General features: G+C 38.6%; 1 protein-coding gene across 1 annotated transcript in view; it reads right to left on the bottom strand.

Annotated features, from left to right (window-relative positions):
- Positions 1-5,548, bottom strand: part of LOC121868981 (organic cation transporter protein-like) — a 286,571-nt gene extending 281,023 nt beyond the window's left edge. The window contains exon 1 of the mRNA XM_042370028.1: positions 5,516-5,548. The gene's annotated coding sequence lies outside the window, so the exon portion shown is untranslated. The remainder of the gene's footprint in view (positions 1-5,515) is intronic.
- Between the last annotated feature and the right edge of the window lie 13,203 nt (positions 5,549-18,751).

Raw genomic sequence — 18,751 nt, 5'->3', positions numbered from 1 at the left:
TGAATTAAGTTGAATGTTTCAAGGTGGCTTCTGATTTTTGTAGCAATAATTGACTCTAGCAACTTGCCTATGATTGACGTGAGACTAATGGGACGGTAATTTGATGCAATTGATTTATCACCTTTTTTGAAAATCGGAACTACATTTGCAAGTTTCCAAGCTTCTGGCACTAGGCCCGATTCTAATGACTTATTAAATAAAACTGCTAATGGATGACTCAACTCATCTCTACATTCTTTTAATATTCTAGCATATACCTCGTCTGGACCAGGCGATTTATGAGGCTTCAGTTTGTTAATTACTTTAAGCACATCGTTACTAGTAATATTGATATTCATCAAAATATTTTCTATACTGTCGTTATATACCTTATGAACTTCTGGAAACTGTGCTAGGTTTTCATTTGTGAATACTGAGCGAAAATGACTATTTAACGTACTACACATTTCTAACTCATCATCAGTCATTTCTCCTGTCGTAGTTTTAAGGGGACCTATTGTATCTCTAACCTTTGATTTATACAGTTGATAAAAAGCTTTGGGGTTATTTTTCGATTCGTTTGCTACCTTGATTTCATAATTTCTCTTTGCTTTCCTAATTTCTGTTTTTACCTGTCTTGTTAGGTTCTGATAGTAACCAAGTAAGTGATTTTCGCCTTTCTTAACTTTTCTATATACTCCTTTCTTTTTCCCTAGAAGATCTAAGAGTCTATTATTCATCCATTTTGGTTGGTTCCGTATCGATCTGAATTTTCTTTTAGGGATGTGTTTATTTTGAGCATTATGGATTGTCGCAATAAATTGTTCATAAGTAGCTGCTAAATTAAATTCGGGGTTCTCCCGTCCAAAGTTGACAGTTTCCAGAGGTGTGGGGGGATTAATCTTTTGACCATAGGGTCATCCCTTAGGTCTCTCCTTAAGCTACCGTAATTAGCCTTCCTAAAATCCGGGATCAAGGCCGAATTTTCCTTCTTCCTACCATTCCATATTATGTTAAAATATATGGCTTTATGATCACTGTTTCCTAGTTCGTCTCCAATCCCAACATCTTTTACTAGATATTCATTATTACTGAGAACTAAATCGAGGATATTATTTCCTCTAGTGGGCGAGTTTATGAATTGATATAAAAAACTATCTTGTACTACTTCTAGAAAATCTTCAGATTCATTATCGCTAAGTTGATTTTTCCAATCTAAGCCTGAAAAGTTGAAATCGCCTAGGAACTTTATAAATGCAACCAATTGTGTTGTTGGGGGAGTTCTTGATTAACATTTGTTTAACAGTGCATGAGTTTTTAAATGCCACATTGACGTTCCAGGTTTTAGTTGTGAAGGAATGTGTGAGAAATTTTTGTGAAATGGTATTATTAAGATATTCTTATGGTCATGGGTGGGCTTGGGATCAGTTCTATAAAAAGTTTTCTTAGTAATGTTTAGGCATTTGTCTATGAAAGATCTAGGGTATTTAAGGTTTGAGCCAATATTATATATATATTTGTATTCCTCATCAATGAATTCCGGACTGCAAATTCTCAAGGCACGTAAAAACATTGTTGAAAATACTGACCGTTTGACTTTATTATGGTGGGCAGAATAATAATGAATGTATGAACACATATTAGTTGGTTTTCTATAAATACTGAACTTAAAAGTGTTACCTATTCTGTATATCAGACAGTCTAGGAATGGCAATTTACAGTCTTGCTCTAATTCCACAGTGAATTTGATCGAAGGGGCTAAGTTGTTAAGTTGTGGCAGGAAAGCTTTTAGGTCCTCATATATATATATGTGTGTATGTGTGTGTGTGTGTGTCTGTGTGTCTGTGCGTGCGCGTGTGAATGCGTGTGTACACAGGGTGGTGTAATGCATCTAGTGTGGCAGCAGTATGTTAGTGTTAAGGTGCAGACACTGCTTAGTTCCTCTCGTTTTCAGCTACCGCAGCTGGCTTGCCCTCGTGGTCAATAGAGAAGCAACTTTGCGTAAGTCTTCCACTGCCAGTACACAGCCTCTTAACCATCAAAACTCCTGCTGTGCCTCCTCGAGGCAGCACACTGTAACTGGGTGCCTTCTTGGGCCCAGGCGAGACCAGTAGGGAATCTTGAAGCAGCAATGGGCTCCAGATGTAAGGTGCAAAGGCCCACTGGCCTGAGGACACGTCCACGCGCCTAGCAACCACAGCCCCGCTGCCTTGTGGATTAACCTTGGTAGGTAGAAGGCTACAGTAGTAATCCCTGAATGAAAAATTTGTGTTTGAGCCCTCATAAAACAGATATGCTTACAGAGCTCCAATAAGATCCAAACGGCGGTATAGGTGGAAAAGTTAACCAATTTGGGAACCAAACGACTACACCAGCAGATGAAGGCAATGCATGATGAACCGGCTACTAAGGCAAAACCCAAGAAACTGGGCTATCGGCAGTCCATTGCACCATTGGATCAGGAAGAGGTAGAGCCATGATGTGTGGTTGCAACCTTGTAGTTGCAGCCTGCGCTCCTGCCTCACCACAAAAATCAACTCACGCACAGCCATCATTCAGCTCATCAAACTTTTCATCACCATTCGAACTCCTATCCCCCCAGATGAGTGGCGACGGGGACAGGTAGAGATGACTGCCGAGAGTCTAGAGTCACAACTTTGCACATGTGCAGCATAGATAAGAGCGTTGTTTACTTACTGGGGTCTTGGCAGCAGTGCAATCAAGTTCTATCTGTGCGACATAGCAGCCTTTTCGAGGAGCTTTTATGGTCGTTGCATGGAATGTCAGGACCATTCTGGATACTGGCACAAATGACCGTCCTTTTGGCAAAAGAACTCTCAGCCATTAGTGAGTCCCATCTTCCAGACGAGGGTCGACTCAGAGAACGGGGGTCCGGCTATACCTTCTTCTGGAAGGGTAAGCTTGCTGTGGAGAGAAACCGCATTTACGGAGGCGGTTTTGCCGTTCGCCAATCTATTCTACATAGGCTAAGTGAAATGCCTGATGGGATCAACAAGCGCCTCATGATGCTCTGAATACCATTGAATCACTCACGTCACGCCTTCTTCTTCAGTGCATGCGCCCCAACACTGGATTAAGAGGATGTCATCAAAGAGGCCTTTTATGCCGAACTTGATAGAGTGCTAACCTCAATCCCCAGAGATGATAAGGTTGTGCTCCAAGGTGACTTCAATGCCAGAGTTGACAGAGTTACTGACATATGGCAGGGAATCATATGGAAAAACGAAGTAGGCAAGTGTAATCCCAACGGCCAACTCCTCCTCAGCAAGTGGGTTGCACACAACCTCACTATCGTCAACACCTTATTTAGGCTGGCCGACAAGTTCAAGGGTTCCTGGCAACACCCATGATCCAAACATTGACATCTCATTGTTTACATTATTGTCAGAGAAAACGATCGCTGAGATGTCATCACCTGAGCCATGCATGGTTCAGACCACTGTGACACAGCTCATCGGCTTGTCAGAGCCAAACTCTCCCTTCACGTCACCTCAAAACGGCGAAGGCAACACACCTACAGAAGAGTTTTTGACACCAAGTGACTGGAGGATCCAGCAATAGCACATGCCTTCAGAGAGCAGCTCAACGATGGGCTGATAAGCAACCCAACAACAACAAACAACCAAAATCCCAATGCCGAATGGGATCCCATCAAAGCTGTCATCACAAAAACCTGCAACGAGACACTCGGCCTGATCGAAAGAAAACACCAGGATTGGTTTGATGAAAACGACCAAGAAATCGAAGTACTCCTCAATAGTAAACCTGCTGCTTTCACTGACACGCAGAACAACCCTAAGTCTCGGACCAAAGCTGATAATTTCCACAAAAAGAAAACGGAGGTCCAGTGCAAACTTCGCAAACTAATGAATGGATGGTTGAAAAATAAATCTTGCGAAATGCAAAATAAGCAAAACAACACAACATGCATGAGTTTTTCAATTCCTCTAAAATAGTATATGGCCCAATTACTAATGATTTGGTCCCCCTTCGTTTATCCGACGGTAACTCCCTAATTAAAGATGAAGAAGGCATCCGTTAGTGCTGGAAAGAGTACTAACATTCACTGTTTAACCGTAACACCGATTTGGATGTCCTAACTACCCAGCAGGTTCCTCAACACCCAGAACTGACTCACATCAGCTATCCTCCATCCTTGGATGAGGTAGTTACTGTCATGAAGCAGATGAAAAATAATAAAGCCACAGGGCCTGATGGAATCCCAGTTGGAGAATATAAGGAAAAGGAGGAAATCCCCCAAGATCTTAAAGATGTTTCAATTGTCAATATTTAAATTAATAGGGAGACCGGTCAGGCTATGGCAACTATGGCAGGATCTCGCTGCTTTCTGTATCTGGCAAGATTATTGACCAAGTCCTACTAAATAGACTTCTTCCTGAGGCGGAAATCTTCCTCCCAGAATCTCATTGTGGCTTTAGATCATCACATGGCACCACTAACATGATCTTTGCTGCCCGCCAGATACAGGAAAGTGCAGAGAACAACGTCGTGACTTGTACATGGCCTTCATCGACCTTACTAAAGCCATCGACTCAGTCATCAGGGAAGCCCTCTGGTGGACCCTCAGCCGATTTGGAAGCCCACAAAAATTCATCGGCATTGTGAGGCAACTCCACGATGGCATGAATGCTAGTGTCCTGCATAATGGTACCCAATCTGAGTTTTTCCCTATCCAAACGGGAGTAAAACAAGGATGTGTATTGGCACAAAATTTTCTTTTCCATTTTCTTGGCTGCCTTCCTTACTCGCGCCAGTGCCAATTTTGCCGGCGGGGTAAACATCCAGTACAGGACGAAGTGACTTTTCAACATAAGACGACTCCAGCCTCAAAGGTCTCGGCCGCTTTCGTCATTAAGCTTCAGTATGCAGACGAGCTTAAACTCGTCGCTCACACTGAACGCGATCTACAAGAGATCCTGAATACCTATGCAGATGTAGATGTACACTTCGGCCTTGAGGTGAATGAACGTAAGACTTAGATTGTCTTTCAGCCTGCCTCTGGTTTAACCACATCTCCACCATCCATCCAGCTTAATGGTACTACCCACTTCCAGGACCTTGGCTCCCACCCTGGACATCGATGAAGAGATTCAACATCTGATCAAATGTGCTTCTCAAGCCTTTGGCAGACATCGTACCCGTGTCTTTCTTCAGCTGTAGGGAGCTGAAATTATCTACAAAGCTGCACGTGTATCAAGAAGTGATCCTCCGCACCCTGCTGTATGGTAGCGAGACATGAATCACATACAGGAGGCACCTCAAGGCACTTGAAAACTTGCACCAACTTTCCAATCTCCGATTTCGCTGAGAAGACAAGAGAACAAATGCCATTATTCTCGCTGACACCAACTGCAGGAGCATCGCGGCAAACCTTATTCATGAAAACTACGTTGGACTGGACATGTTATCTGCATGGACGACAGTAGACTACAAAACCAGCTACTTCACAGTCACCTAACAAATGGTAAACATATTGATGGCTGGCATAGCTTACCTGTGGCTGTACACGCTGGACTCACGTCGATGACTGAGGCTGCTTCACTCACTCCAGTAACGTGTCCTTGCATTTCATCTAACCAGTGGATTCTCGAAATTTGTCTTTTCATTCCTCCGTTGTGGTTATATATAAATAAATAAATATATATATATATATATATATATATATATATATATATATATATATATATATATATATATATATATATATATATATATATATATATATATATATATATATATATATATATATGTATATATATATATATATATATATATATATATATATATATATATATATATATATATATATATATATATATAATATATATATATATATATATATATATATATATATATATATATATATATATATATATATATATATATATTTATAGTTCGATAAATGTAAATTATGTATCTGCAAGCTTATTTACAAAGATATAACAAATAGTTAATAACAATGATATAAAAAAAAAGCTGTCGTCTAAATCTACACAAAAATGTCATTTGTATAAGAACAGATCCTTTTATGGTCCCAGACCGCCTACTGTTCTCTCTACTATACGGTTATCACTGTTTCTAGACTTCCACTATCCTGGTAATAATTGTCTGCCTGTAGAGATGTTCCTTCTTAAATAAGTTTCACCTCTCTTCTCACGTGGGGTACAAACAAACCAGAACTGTACGGGAACTACACTGGTATGATCATTTCGCTTCTCATTCCTTCCCAGGCATATGGTGACTTTTTCATATTTATTTAGATTTTAATAAGTTGATTACTTAATTAATCTAAGATTTTTATTTTGCAAAAACACAAACATGAAAATTATTACGAAATTATGTTAGATACTTAACATTATCTGAACATCTCCACAATTATGTATCTGCTGTAAATGTAGCATAGCAAGACTAACCTACGATTCTAGCTTTCAATTCATGGACCCCATAAAAAAAATTCCATTGACCCCTGATTCAGAAACTTTGAATAAACCACAACACAAGGATTTTTCAAATATAAATATATGTATGTGAGACCTGATAGGACTTCTGAAAACGACAGGAAAATTTACAAAATATTTTTATATTGGTAGTTCCTGAGGTGTTACCTCGTTAACTACTGGTATAATTGTTATTGATTTGGCAGCAACTTTTCTACGTTGAAAATTTAAATCAACTCCCTACCTGTGAGCTGAAAGGCAAGCAGGTTCCGATTCCAAGAACAACCCGCACATTATGCGGTTGGGCTACTGACCTTTGACCTTCATTGTATGCTGATGGACGCAGCTTGCCTAGCAACTCCTGTGCAGATTAGTTTCTCTTCCCTGAATACACCGATATGTTGGCACACGTCTTTTATTATAATCCTTTATTGAATTTGGCGCACTGCGTGATAATTGTATGCAGCTTTCAGTTGTAAATGACTAGACTTAGTTTGATCAATAAGATTCTTCTGAGGTGATTTAGAAGAGTTGGATTTGAACATTAAAACCAAGGTAACATCCTCTGTTATTCTTAAACTAATATTCATGAAGGTATGTCAAGGACTGCAACCACTGACTGAGGATAATGGGAAATACGGTAAACAAAATATATACCATTATTCTAGCAGATATAAAGTACAGTCATGGTTTAATCCTAACACTCTTTTTAGACTGAACCATACGTTATTAAAAACAGTACTGTGTATTCACTCTATTTGTTTGAAGAAAAAACCTCTTTTTGCACTTTACACCCATTACTTTTCAGTTTATTTTGAACAGAGTTCAAAACTCGAAACAATTAAGTATCATTCGAATCAGTTTCATAAAAAGAAATATCATTGAAACAATACTCGAGACCGATTCATAACAGTTAGACAAAGTGCGTCTGTTCAGACATTTTATAAAAATATGTGTTCATTAGGGTAAATATTAAACACTGATAATATTACAATACATACGCGGTAACATTATCGAAAACAGAATGCCGTACTGCTAGAATACTGCTTGAGAGCTTTATGGGTTCGAATACAGTAGGACACCCATATTCATACCTACGGTCGACAATGTATTTTGGTGATCTGTCGGTGTAATATCTGCAAGTCTGTCGAAATAATCTGATATTAAGTCTATTTATAATAAGATGGAGTCAAAGGCTTTAATACAATGGTATAATGGAAAATATTATCTATATATTATACATTTCCGTGGGGGTAAAGTGCAAAAAGTGGGAGTTCAGATTCGTACTGAATGATGGGATATAAGTAGGTAGGTAAATATAGGTAGGTAGGTAGGTAGGTATAGGTAGGTTGGAATGTAGGTAGGTAGGTAGGTAGGTAAATTGTTATGACTTACGTTTTCCAATTGTTTCTCGTTCATCTCCCTTAAGCTCTAACATCAGAATAAATTTTTCGGTAAGAGTTTATTTTTAATATACCTTGAGTATCACCAAACATCAAGAGGGCACGATTTGAAGCTTCAACCTTTTTAAACGTTAAAGTTATTCTAAGATTTCCTGCATTTTCTGGGTCAATCATCCTCCCGTAGTAAAAGCGTCATAATTTATTAAAAGGGGGTGTTTTAACCCGAGAGACTTCAATGTGTAGTGATACAAGGGAGCAATTTGATGTGGGATGAGTACATTAAAATTAAGTAAACTTCTCCCGTTTATGCTAACAGAAAGTCTGCTCAAATCACCATGTATTGTCCTGAATATGTGTCTATATTAACTATAACCATATAGAGTTCACTAGGATTATAATTTCCCCAGAGATTGTCGACAGTGATTGAATTTTGGTTTTGTACAGTTACATAAAATTTTGCCACCTTATTATTACAGTTGTTGCGGAAACTAGGTAATTAAGAAGGCAAATGTCTTTAGTTACTTTACTTTAACTATTACTTTTAATTTAATTTCAAAATTTAAATGCTTTACCTGATTGTGCCCAGGGGCTTTTAGGTTGAAATGATTTAGTTATAACACCTTGTAAAACTCATGGTCAATTACGTAACAAATGACAAGCTGTTTGTATCGTGATCTTCTTTAGTTATGTTTTACTGTACGTCTAGTTATTACAGCATTACTTTGCTTAATTGAATAGTTGATACCACACTCATGGTTGACATGACAATACCCAACACAGCATAACTAGTAGGACTTGAAAAGTATGCAAATGATTTTTAAATAATATTCTTAAAACAAAATCAACACAAAACACATATTCAAGGGTGAAAAATAATGTACTCAGCTATAATAATACACATTACAAAAAGATGGCCAGTAAATTCCACGGTGAACAGGCAGTGCAGATAACAGTGGGTCACTCCACGGCGGAGCAGACGGGGGAGAACAATGAGCAGGTAATGGTGAGAATGGAACCGAGGGCGACTCCTTGATGAGAGTAGACATCACCTGTCATAGATGGCGCTCCTAAAAGCCGTGGATGGTTTTCCACCAATCAGGAGCTGTCTCGTGATTAGTGTTTTTACTAGTTGCCTGCTTAACTAGTTAGTGGTTTGGGGGTCGTGTGGAGTAAGCTGTGCAGATAAAGGTGACAATGCAGTGTATTTACATGGAAGTGCGACCCTACTATGCTACATTTCCCCCACAAAGTACATTGTAGTCGTAGAAGGAGATGGGCAACCAACACATGGAAGGGGTCACAGGTGCAGTGCATGATGATGATGGTCAATGAGGTCGGTCTGCTTCCCAGGGCAACGTATCTGCTAAGATGTTGTTTTCTCCTTTGATGTGGTTGACCTTGATACGAAAAGGCTGGATTAGGAGGGTGCATCGCAGAATACGTTGATTACTGTGTCTTGCCTTTTCGATGAAGATGAGTGGATTATGGTCTGTAAAGGCCTGAACATCATGAGTAAGATGTTGGAGATAACACTCAAATTTCTTAAGGGCAGACACAAGGACTAATCCTTCTTTTTCAACCGTACTATAGTTGCGTTGGTGTAGTTTCAGCTTAGTCGAGAAATAACAGACAGGATGAAGTACCCCACCAGAATTATCTTGTTGTAGAAACACGTCACCTAAACCCTCACCTGAGGCACCCACATGAAGGGTAAAGGACTTATTGTAATCTGGAGACTTGAGAACAGGATCGCTTGCTAGCAACTTCCTTAGTTGGTTAAAGGCTTCTTGGCAAGCTTAATCCCACTAGAATGGGACTTTCCTGCTGGTAAGACACGTCAGCGGAGCAGCTACAGATGCGAAATTCTTGCAGTACCTCCTATAATACAACGGCCATTCCAAGGAATCTCAGGAGACTTGCGGGTTGTGGGTACTGCAAAATTGAGAATGGCATCGGTGTTGGCAGTTTTGGGTCGACATCGTCCTTGACCCACGATGTGTCCAAGGTATGTGATGGTGGCCTGGCCGAATTGGGACTTCGCCAGATTGATAGTCAGGCCTGCCTCGTCCAAGCGCTGTAGGAGAACTCGAAGACGGGTGATGTGAACATCCTACGTATCTGAAATAACTAGGTCCATCCTCCATCTTTTGGGACCAGTAGGGAAGGAGAAGCCCATGGGGAGGAACTGGGCACCACCGGATCTTGCTCCAACAGGTGGTCAACTTCGTCCTTCATCTTGGCTTTCTTCTCTAGACTGAGTCGGTAAGGAGTCTGTCGTACAAGATGAGAATTAGTAGAGAGTTCGATATCATGGAGAACATTATGACATCTACCTGAACCATCCCTGCATACACCTCAGTTATCTTGCAGTATTTTAATAATATCTGCCTACTCTTGAGCGGTTAAGTTTGGTAAGGATTATTTAATCTCGTTATTATATAAGAGTTTTCTTTCCTGCTTTATACAAGAGGATTTTCTTCCCCAACCAAATCTATGTCCTTAGCAAAGAACGCCTGGTTGGTGAGAACAGGTCTCTTACCCGAGTCACCTTGAGGATTCCTTCTGCGATACAATTTCATTAAGTTAAGATGTACTAGTTGAGATTCCTTTCTATGGTCAGGAGTTAAAACAACGCAGTTTACTTTATTTAACTGATGAGATACTTTGGAAGGGCCTTGGTATTTTCATTTGAGGGGTGAGCCTGGAATAGGCAAATACAATAACACTTCATCTCCAGAATTGAATTTACGGATTTTAGCCTTTCAACCATAAATACTCTTCATCTTACTTTTAAATTTCATTAAGTTATTAAGTGCAATTTGTCTTAATTTACTAGATTGGAATAACGATTATTAAGATATTGACCAACTGTCTGATTAGGCATCTTTGCAACTTGACTAAACCATTATGACGACCATACAAAATTTCAAAAATTGAGAATCCAAGGGATTCTTGTTGGCATTTCTAATTGCAAAGAGCATGAAATGAATTCCTTCGTCCCAATCATCTTTTGTGTGAAAACAAAATCTACTGAGCATGGATTTTAGTGTTTGATGGTATCTTTCTCGCGAACCTTGTGACTGGGGATGATATGCCGATGACAAAGTTCGTTTAATGCCTCATTCCGATAACACTTTGGACAAAAGGTCACTTGTAAAATTAGATCCTTGGTCAGATTGAATTTCCTTGGGGATACCTACTTGTGTAAAGAAAAATAACAAAATATCTGCAAGGTTTTAGCTCTAATGTTTTTTACTGTGAATGCCTCAGGATATCTAGTTGTGGGGCACATTATAGTCGATAAATATTGGTTACCTTTCTTGATTTTTGGAAGTGGGCCCACACAATCTATCAGTTTTGTTAAAGGGTTCCTCCGTAACAGGAATAGGGTTAAGTGGAGCGGGAGGAATAACCTGATTGGGCTTCCCAACTAGTTGCAAAGAATGACAAGTGTTGATAAAGTTAGCCACTTTTTTCTTCATACCGGGCCAGAAAAAATCCCCTCTAAGTTTGTGATAAGTTTTACATATCCCCAAGTAACCATTTAAAGCATCATGAGCCAGTTCTATGAGCTGTACTCTAACAGAATAGGGTACCACTATTTGATGTACTTCAGCCCAGGAGTCATCATCCTTTAAATATCTTGGACGATATTTTCTCATTAAGACATCATCTTGATAGTAAAAACAATGTCTGACTTGGGTACTGCTATATGATGAAATTTGGCAAGTGAAGTATCCTCTTTCTGAGCCTTGATTAAATTGTCCCTGGCTGGGGAGATCACAAGTGAAAGTGGGAACACTTGAAGCATCAGCACTAGGGCCAAGTAAAGTTTGAGATCTAGTGACGACACAAAGAGGAAATAATTGTGGATGTTCATTCTCCAAGTCCTGAGTAGGTCTCTCCGTCAACGGTTCAACAAGGTTAGGAGCAACAAGTGAACCAGCTAGATCATTATCCAGTAGAAATGTAACACCTGTTACTGGCAGCTTCTCTCTCACTCCTACCTTCACCATTCCCTTCAAAAAGTCACAGTTAAGGTAAACTTGGGCAAGGTTTACTGATGAATAAGAGGACAAGTCTTCCAAAAGCACTTTCTCTCCTGTATATTTTTTTCTAATTCCAGGGAGAGCAACATGTACTATTAAACTTTGAGCACCTGCAGTATCCCTGAGTATGTTTACATGAAATAGTTTACCATCCTTTGAAAGTTAAATTTTTCCCTTGAATATAAAATCAAGTAAAAGATCTTTCCGAAAATCGTTGACTTTGGCTACATTACTAACCGACTTAGTTTTTGAGGTGGTACCTTGGGCTTCTATCTTTACATTAGGTTTCACAAAAAAAAAATATATATATATATATTGAATTTTTACATCCTGGTTCCCAACAACGAGTTACATGGTAACCGTCTTTACGATAGTATGAACAAGTCACAGGTTTGTTAACATTAGCTGTAAGATTCGACATAATTATCACTTTTAGTCCCAAGGTTTTGTCCTGAGGGTGACCTTACAATATTCGGCTTCTTATTTTTCCCTTTAAACCTGTGCACTAAAGCATATCTGTCGGCCAACTGTGTTTGCTTCATCAAATCTTTTTCACCCTTGCCTTGTAAATAAGCCATGATATTAAAGAGAATTCGTCTTTTAAATTCCTCACATACCATTAGATTGACAAGGTCATCAAGAGTGCTAGTTTGAGTGGTCTTAAGCCACATTTAAAAAGTAAGTAATTTCTCAGTAGCAAATTGAACTTATGTCATGTTAGAAGGCTTTAGGAAATTTCGGAAAGTTTGACGGCATTTAAGATACTGTCTTTGACAAACTCGAAATCAGAATAATCCTCTAGAGTCTAGACTATTAAAGACTTATGCTGCTTTACCAGTGAGCTTATTCTTAAGTAGCCAAATTCACTCATCCTTGGGCCACTTATAGTGGAGAGCTGTACGCTCAAACAAGCGAATTGAAGACTTAGGATCCAATTCATCAAGATTAGGGACCAAATTTACATTACGGGACAAAACAAAGTGAGTTTGAGTTTTTCTTTTGGCTTGGTTTTGGATTTCAATCACTCTCAATTCATGCTATCTCTTCTTTTCTCTTTCAAATAGCTCCATCTCAAACTTCTCTCGTTCAAATAACAATTTCTATCTTTCAAGGTCAGCTAGAGGTCTTAGCTTCCACACTCACTATCTCCGTTGTATCCAGTTGAAAAGGAGAACCTACCACATTTTCTTTAAGTCCTCAGGACTAGTAATGACGTCTAACAGCTTCTCCAGGAAGAAACTCATTTGATATTAATCCTCCGACAACTACTTCTTTTAATCTGTCTTTATGCAAACTTGTCGAGACTGGAATTTCAAAATGATCAGCTTCAGTTTTCCAGTCTGCTTTCCCAAAGTCTGCACCTTGGAGTTTGTCAACAGTAGGATTAGTTATGAAATCAGCAATATCGAATCTAGAAATGATTAATGATTATTGATCAAGTAATTTAAAACTTATTAAAAAATCTTTGTCTTTTTGAAATAAGAGGAATTACCTTTCAATCCACTTGCTATTTAACTCACAAGAAGGGGCTGATCATCAATCATTCTGGCATTTTATATAAAGTACACCAATAGTAAAGATAGGGTTGTATACCCTGAAAAATTTTTTATGCTTACGGGGTAAGAATATCGATAAGGAATTCAAGGATGATAGGGCTCTTTTTCACTATCGTAATGGAAGTCAGTATAAAAAGGTGCTCAGTAAGTATTTCTTATCAAAATAAATACTGCTTAGAGGAAAAGAGGTGTAACACAAGTTACAAGTCGACTTGAAGTAAACATCCTAATTACCCACAGATTTCAGCCGCCCTTTACGCTTGGTAATAAACCCTGACTCAGTTATTACAAAAGGGAAATGTCATTAAACCCAGCTTACGCTGTTTGGTGAAATAATTTCACAGGTTCAAACATTCCGTATCCTTTACCATTATTGTGACTAATGTCCAATTTAAGCATCAGAGGTATGATGAATTAGTGTTAATCAAAATTACACTAAAATTCGCATTGAGAGTTAACTGACTCCACATCAGAGCTTACATGTACGGAGTCCACTCTCGTTATTGACAGTTTTAACAAACTACGGGGGAAGAAACGGCTCTTACTCAATGTAAACATTCGTGGCTACAACCACATCTGAATTAGTTTACTTGGATCTTACAAGTATTACCCCGTTATGAATATGAACACTATTACTTAACACACTACAACTGTATTAGTGATTTATCAACTTAAATGATTGGCCAAATCACTCACCACCTCTGACTCCAAGTTCATTTACAGGAGGCTTCACTATGTAAACAACTATATTAAGTCAATACACTGTAAGCGTATCAGAAGAGTGTAAGCAGATAAATAAAACTTGAAATACCAACCCAGCCATAAATATTAGATAATACCTACTAAATACTGTCCTTTACTGTTTTCATGTAACATCAAGTTTTATTTTAATGTTGAAACAGTAATACCAAAGTAATTAATATGAGACAAAGTGAAACTCAATACAAACAGTAAGTGAACAATTATCTCCTAAAACAGGCAACCCATCTGTCCTAGGACAGGCGCCCATATGTTACGGAAACTGAGCAATCAGGAAGGCAAATGTCTTAAATTACTTTACTTTAACTTTTACTTTTATTTTAATCTCAAAATTTATATGATTTCATTACCTGTGTGTGTCTAGGGGTTTAAGGTTGAAATTATTTAGTTATAATACCTTGTAAAACTCATGCCCAGTTACGTAACAAATGACAATCTGTTTGTATTTTGATCAGCTCTAGTTATGTTTTACTGTAGGTTTAGTTATCATAGCATTACTGCTCAATTGAATATTTGAGACCACACTCAAGTTGACATGATAGCACCCAACACAATATAAACAGTAAGATGTGAAAATGTGCAAGTGATTTTATATAATATTCTTAAAACAAAATCAACACAAAACACATACACTAATGGTGAAAATGATGTACATAGCTGTACTAATACACATTACAAATAGCTGGCCAGTAGACTCCACGGTGAACAGGTAGTGCAGGAAACAGGGCTCACTCCACGAAGAGCAGACAGGAATAACAAGTAGCCGATGGTGGTGCAGAGTAGAACTGACGTTGACTCCCTGGTTAGAGCAGACATCACCTGTCATAGATGGCGCCAGCAGCAGCCATGTCAATCAGGATATCTTATGACTCATGTTCTTACTAGTTGCCTGCTGGTTAACTAGTGGTTTGGGTAGTGTGGAGATAAAGGTGACAATTCAGTGTATTTGCATGGATGTGTGACCCTTCTAAGTGACAATACATACATACATACATACATACATACATACATACATACATACACATACATAAGTACGATAGCTGTATTCACGTAAATATATGCGTAGAGAGTGTCTTTCTTTACTACTCCTTTATCATACATAAGTTTACTTACTTACAAAAACAGGTAAGTGAGCACGGAAATCGAGGAGACTGCAGTAGGGCGGGTAAACAAAATGAAAGTTACAGAGAAATTGTGCAGGGGTATTGACAAAACTAAATAAGGCAGGAAGTTAAAACCTAAATACGATAAAGAGAGGGTCAGCGTAGATGGTGTTAAATCTGAATGGGGCCGTGTCACCAGTGGGGTTCCCCAGGGGTCAGTACTAGGCCTCTTGTTCATAATCTACATAAACGATCTAGATACTGGGATCAGCAGTGACATAAGCAAGTTTGCGGATGACATCCAATAGGGCAACAAATTAATTCAGGGCAGGATGCAAATGCATTACAGGAGGATCTAAATAAACTGCAGGGGTGGTCTGAAAAATGGCAAATGAAATTCAACACCAGCAATGCAGCGTACTTAAAATTGGAAGAACAAATACTTATAATGTATACAGCCTTAACAACATCAACCTAGAGCAGTCGACTTGTGAAAGAGACCTAAGGGTGGATCTACGCCTAGAAAACAGTGCGTTAATGTTCGAAATAAGGCAAACAGAGTATTGGGTTGTATATCTAGAAGTGTAAGTAACAAGAGTGCAGAGGTCTTATTGCAACTATATCTTGCGCTAGTCAGGCCACACCTCGATTATGCGGTTCAGTTCTGGTGCCCTATTATAGAATGGATATAAATTCACTAGAGTCGGTGCAGCGAAAGAATGACAAAAAATGATTCCGGGACTTAGAAACCTTCCATATCAGGATAGGCTAAAAACTTAACTTGCATTCCTAGAAAGACGAAGTGCGGGAGATATGATAGAAGTATTTAAGTGGGTGAAAGGAATCAATAAAGGGATATAGATAAGGTTCTTATAATATCCGAGCAGGATAGGACTCGGACAACGGATTCGAGTTGGATAAGTTTAGGTTTAGGAGGAGATAGGAAGAAACTGGTTTACAAATAGGGTTGGTGGACGGGTGAAACAAGCTAGCAACTTTGTAGTAAGTGCGGGGACTCTAGAAAGTTTCAGGAGGCTAGATAGATTCATGGATGATAGAGAGTGGTAGTAACTCTCGACAGGAGCTGCATGCACAGGCCAACCGGCCTATTGAAGACTCCTTATCTTATGTTCTTAAGTATGATAAAAAATTTAATGAAATCAGGGCGGTGGTATGTACGGAAAAAAATCGATATAATAGCATTCCCGGAATGGATAAATTAGACTCACGTGAATTTTCTGTCGAATACCAAATTACAGGTTTAAAATTATTCGATACCGATAGGCAGATTAGGAAAGGAGGCGGTGTAGCAATCTATGTCGGGATAATCTGAAGTGTGTAATAAATAAGGAAAAACAACTTATCTGAATACAGAAACATTTTGGAAGAATTAACCAATGGTGGGGAAAAATTAATCATAAGAATACAATATAGACCTTCTAATCTTGATGGAGTTAATGAACATCTTTTATTGGATGAAATGCGCAGGGCATCCAGACATATCAAAATCTGAATATTAGGCGACTAACTTTAGTCAAATAGATTGGACCGACCTTATGGGTAACTCAGAATCAGAGGATTTTCTTGAAACAGTTCAGGACTGATTCGAAGTCAACATATTGCTGAACCACCCACCTTCCCGGTAATAATATACTCGATTTAGTTCTGTCAAACAGAAAACCTCATTAGTAATGTCGAGTAAGGAACGAAGTAGTAACAGCTCACAAAGAATTAAGATTAAAATTTGAATTTAATAGCAGTCAAGGAAGAATTCCATATAAGTCCCAGATTTCAAAGGGCAAACCTTAATTGTTTGAAAAGGCCGCTGAAAAAAAGGGTTATCACGTTTGGGGTGAATTAGATAACCTCATGAGGTGACCTCATACAATGTACCCACAGAGGTGACATCACTTTACCTGGAAACCCGACAACGATAACCTCCCAAAATATGACTGTTGAGGGTGACCTGATCACGGATATTTCAGGTTGACGAGTTCCACGATAATTTAAATAATGCAGAAAACTCAGATCAAATGTAATGACCCCAAATGGATAAATAATTATTTAAAGAATATTATTGGCCAAGGCAGGCTATAGGTAGGAGAATAAATCGTGGTGAAGTTTTCCTCCGAAGTTATTATGGTGTGTAGTAGCATTAAGACCGAGATAAGAAAAGCAAAGAGGAATAATGAACTGAAGGCAGCAAAGGATGCGAAGTCAAACCAAGGGATCTTTCAAATGTATCAAACTAAAACACGAGACAAGATTGGACCAATACAGTCAGATACTGGCGAGCTAATGGATAACGACGGATAAATGAGCAATAATCTGAACCGATATTTTCAACAGTTTTCACCACGAAAATTTAAACATGATACCCGGCAACAGACGTATACAGATATAGTGAAGAAATAGATTAAGCGAGATAGTAGTTGACTAAATGATGTTAGTAAGCAAATAGACAAGCTAAATCCGTACAGTCACCAGGTCCGGATGAGATATTGCCAGAGTATCAAAATAATGTAAGGAAGGGCTTAGTACGCCCTTAAGGAAATTGTTTAACGTGTTATTAAAAACGGGTGTAGTAACAGAATCCTGGAGGATAGCGAATGCGACCTCGATTTTCAAGAATAGAGATAGATCACTATCCTTTAACTACCGTCCAATCAGTTTAACATCAATTGTAGGCATGCTGTAGCAATAATTTCAAACTCTATTCGAAATCATCTGGGCGCAAGTTGACCAATGATTCCAACATGGCTTCTCAAGTGGGCGTTCATGTCTGAATAATCAATTAACATTCTTTTCAGCTGTTTTCAAATCAGTTGACGACGAACACGATATTGATCTGGCGTATCTCGACTTTAGTAAAGCCTTCGACAAAGTCCCCACGAAAGACTTATATGAAAAGTGGAAGCCAATGGTATTGGAGGAGACATTCTAAAATAGATTAGGGCCTGTATTAGGACGGAAACAGGAGTAAGCATAACGGCACTAAATCCGATTGAAACATTACTAGTGGAGTACCCCAAGGCTCAGTACTTGGACCATATATTTATTATATATAAATGACTTAGATATGGGCATAGACAGCAAATATAGAAATTTGCTGATGACACTAAAAAGGGCGTGTAATTATATCTGACGAGGACTGAAAAACTACAAGAAGGTCTAAACAAATTTTTGAATGGTCTGAAATTTGGATGAAATTTAATGTGGACAAATTTAAAGTACTTATTAGGAGATGTAAACAGAGAAACCAGATATCAGATGAACAACGTTGTAATAGAACTGACTGTGAGTATGAGTAATGATAAGTAGGAATTTAAACCTAGTCAGCAATGTGAATTTTGCTGGAAACAAGGTTAACAAAAGTACTTGGGTTCATACAGAGTGTTAGTTATAAGGCAATTGCAAGAAGTT

The sequence above is a fragment of the Homarus americanus genome, unplaced genomic scaffold (assembly GCF_018991925.1).
Source record: "Homarus americanus isolate GMGI-L3 unplaced genomic scaffold, GMGI_Hamer_2.0 scaffold24694, whole genome shotgun sequence".
Taxonomy (NCBI): domain Eukaryota; kingdom Metazoa; phylum Arthropoda; class Malacostraca; order Decapoda; family Nephropidae; genus Homarus; species Homarus americanus.
Note: the sequence above shows the minus strand (reverse complement) of the source record. Positions and strands in the feature narration are given on the sequence as shown.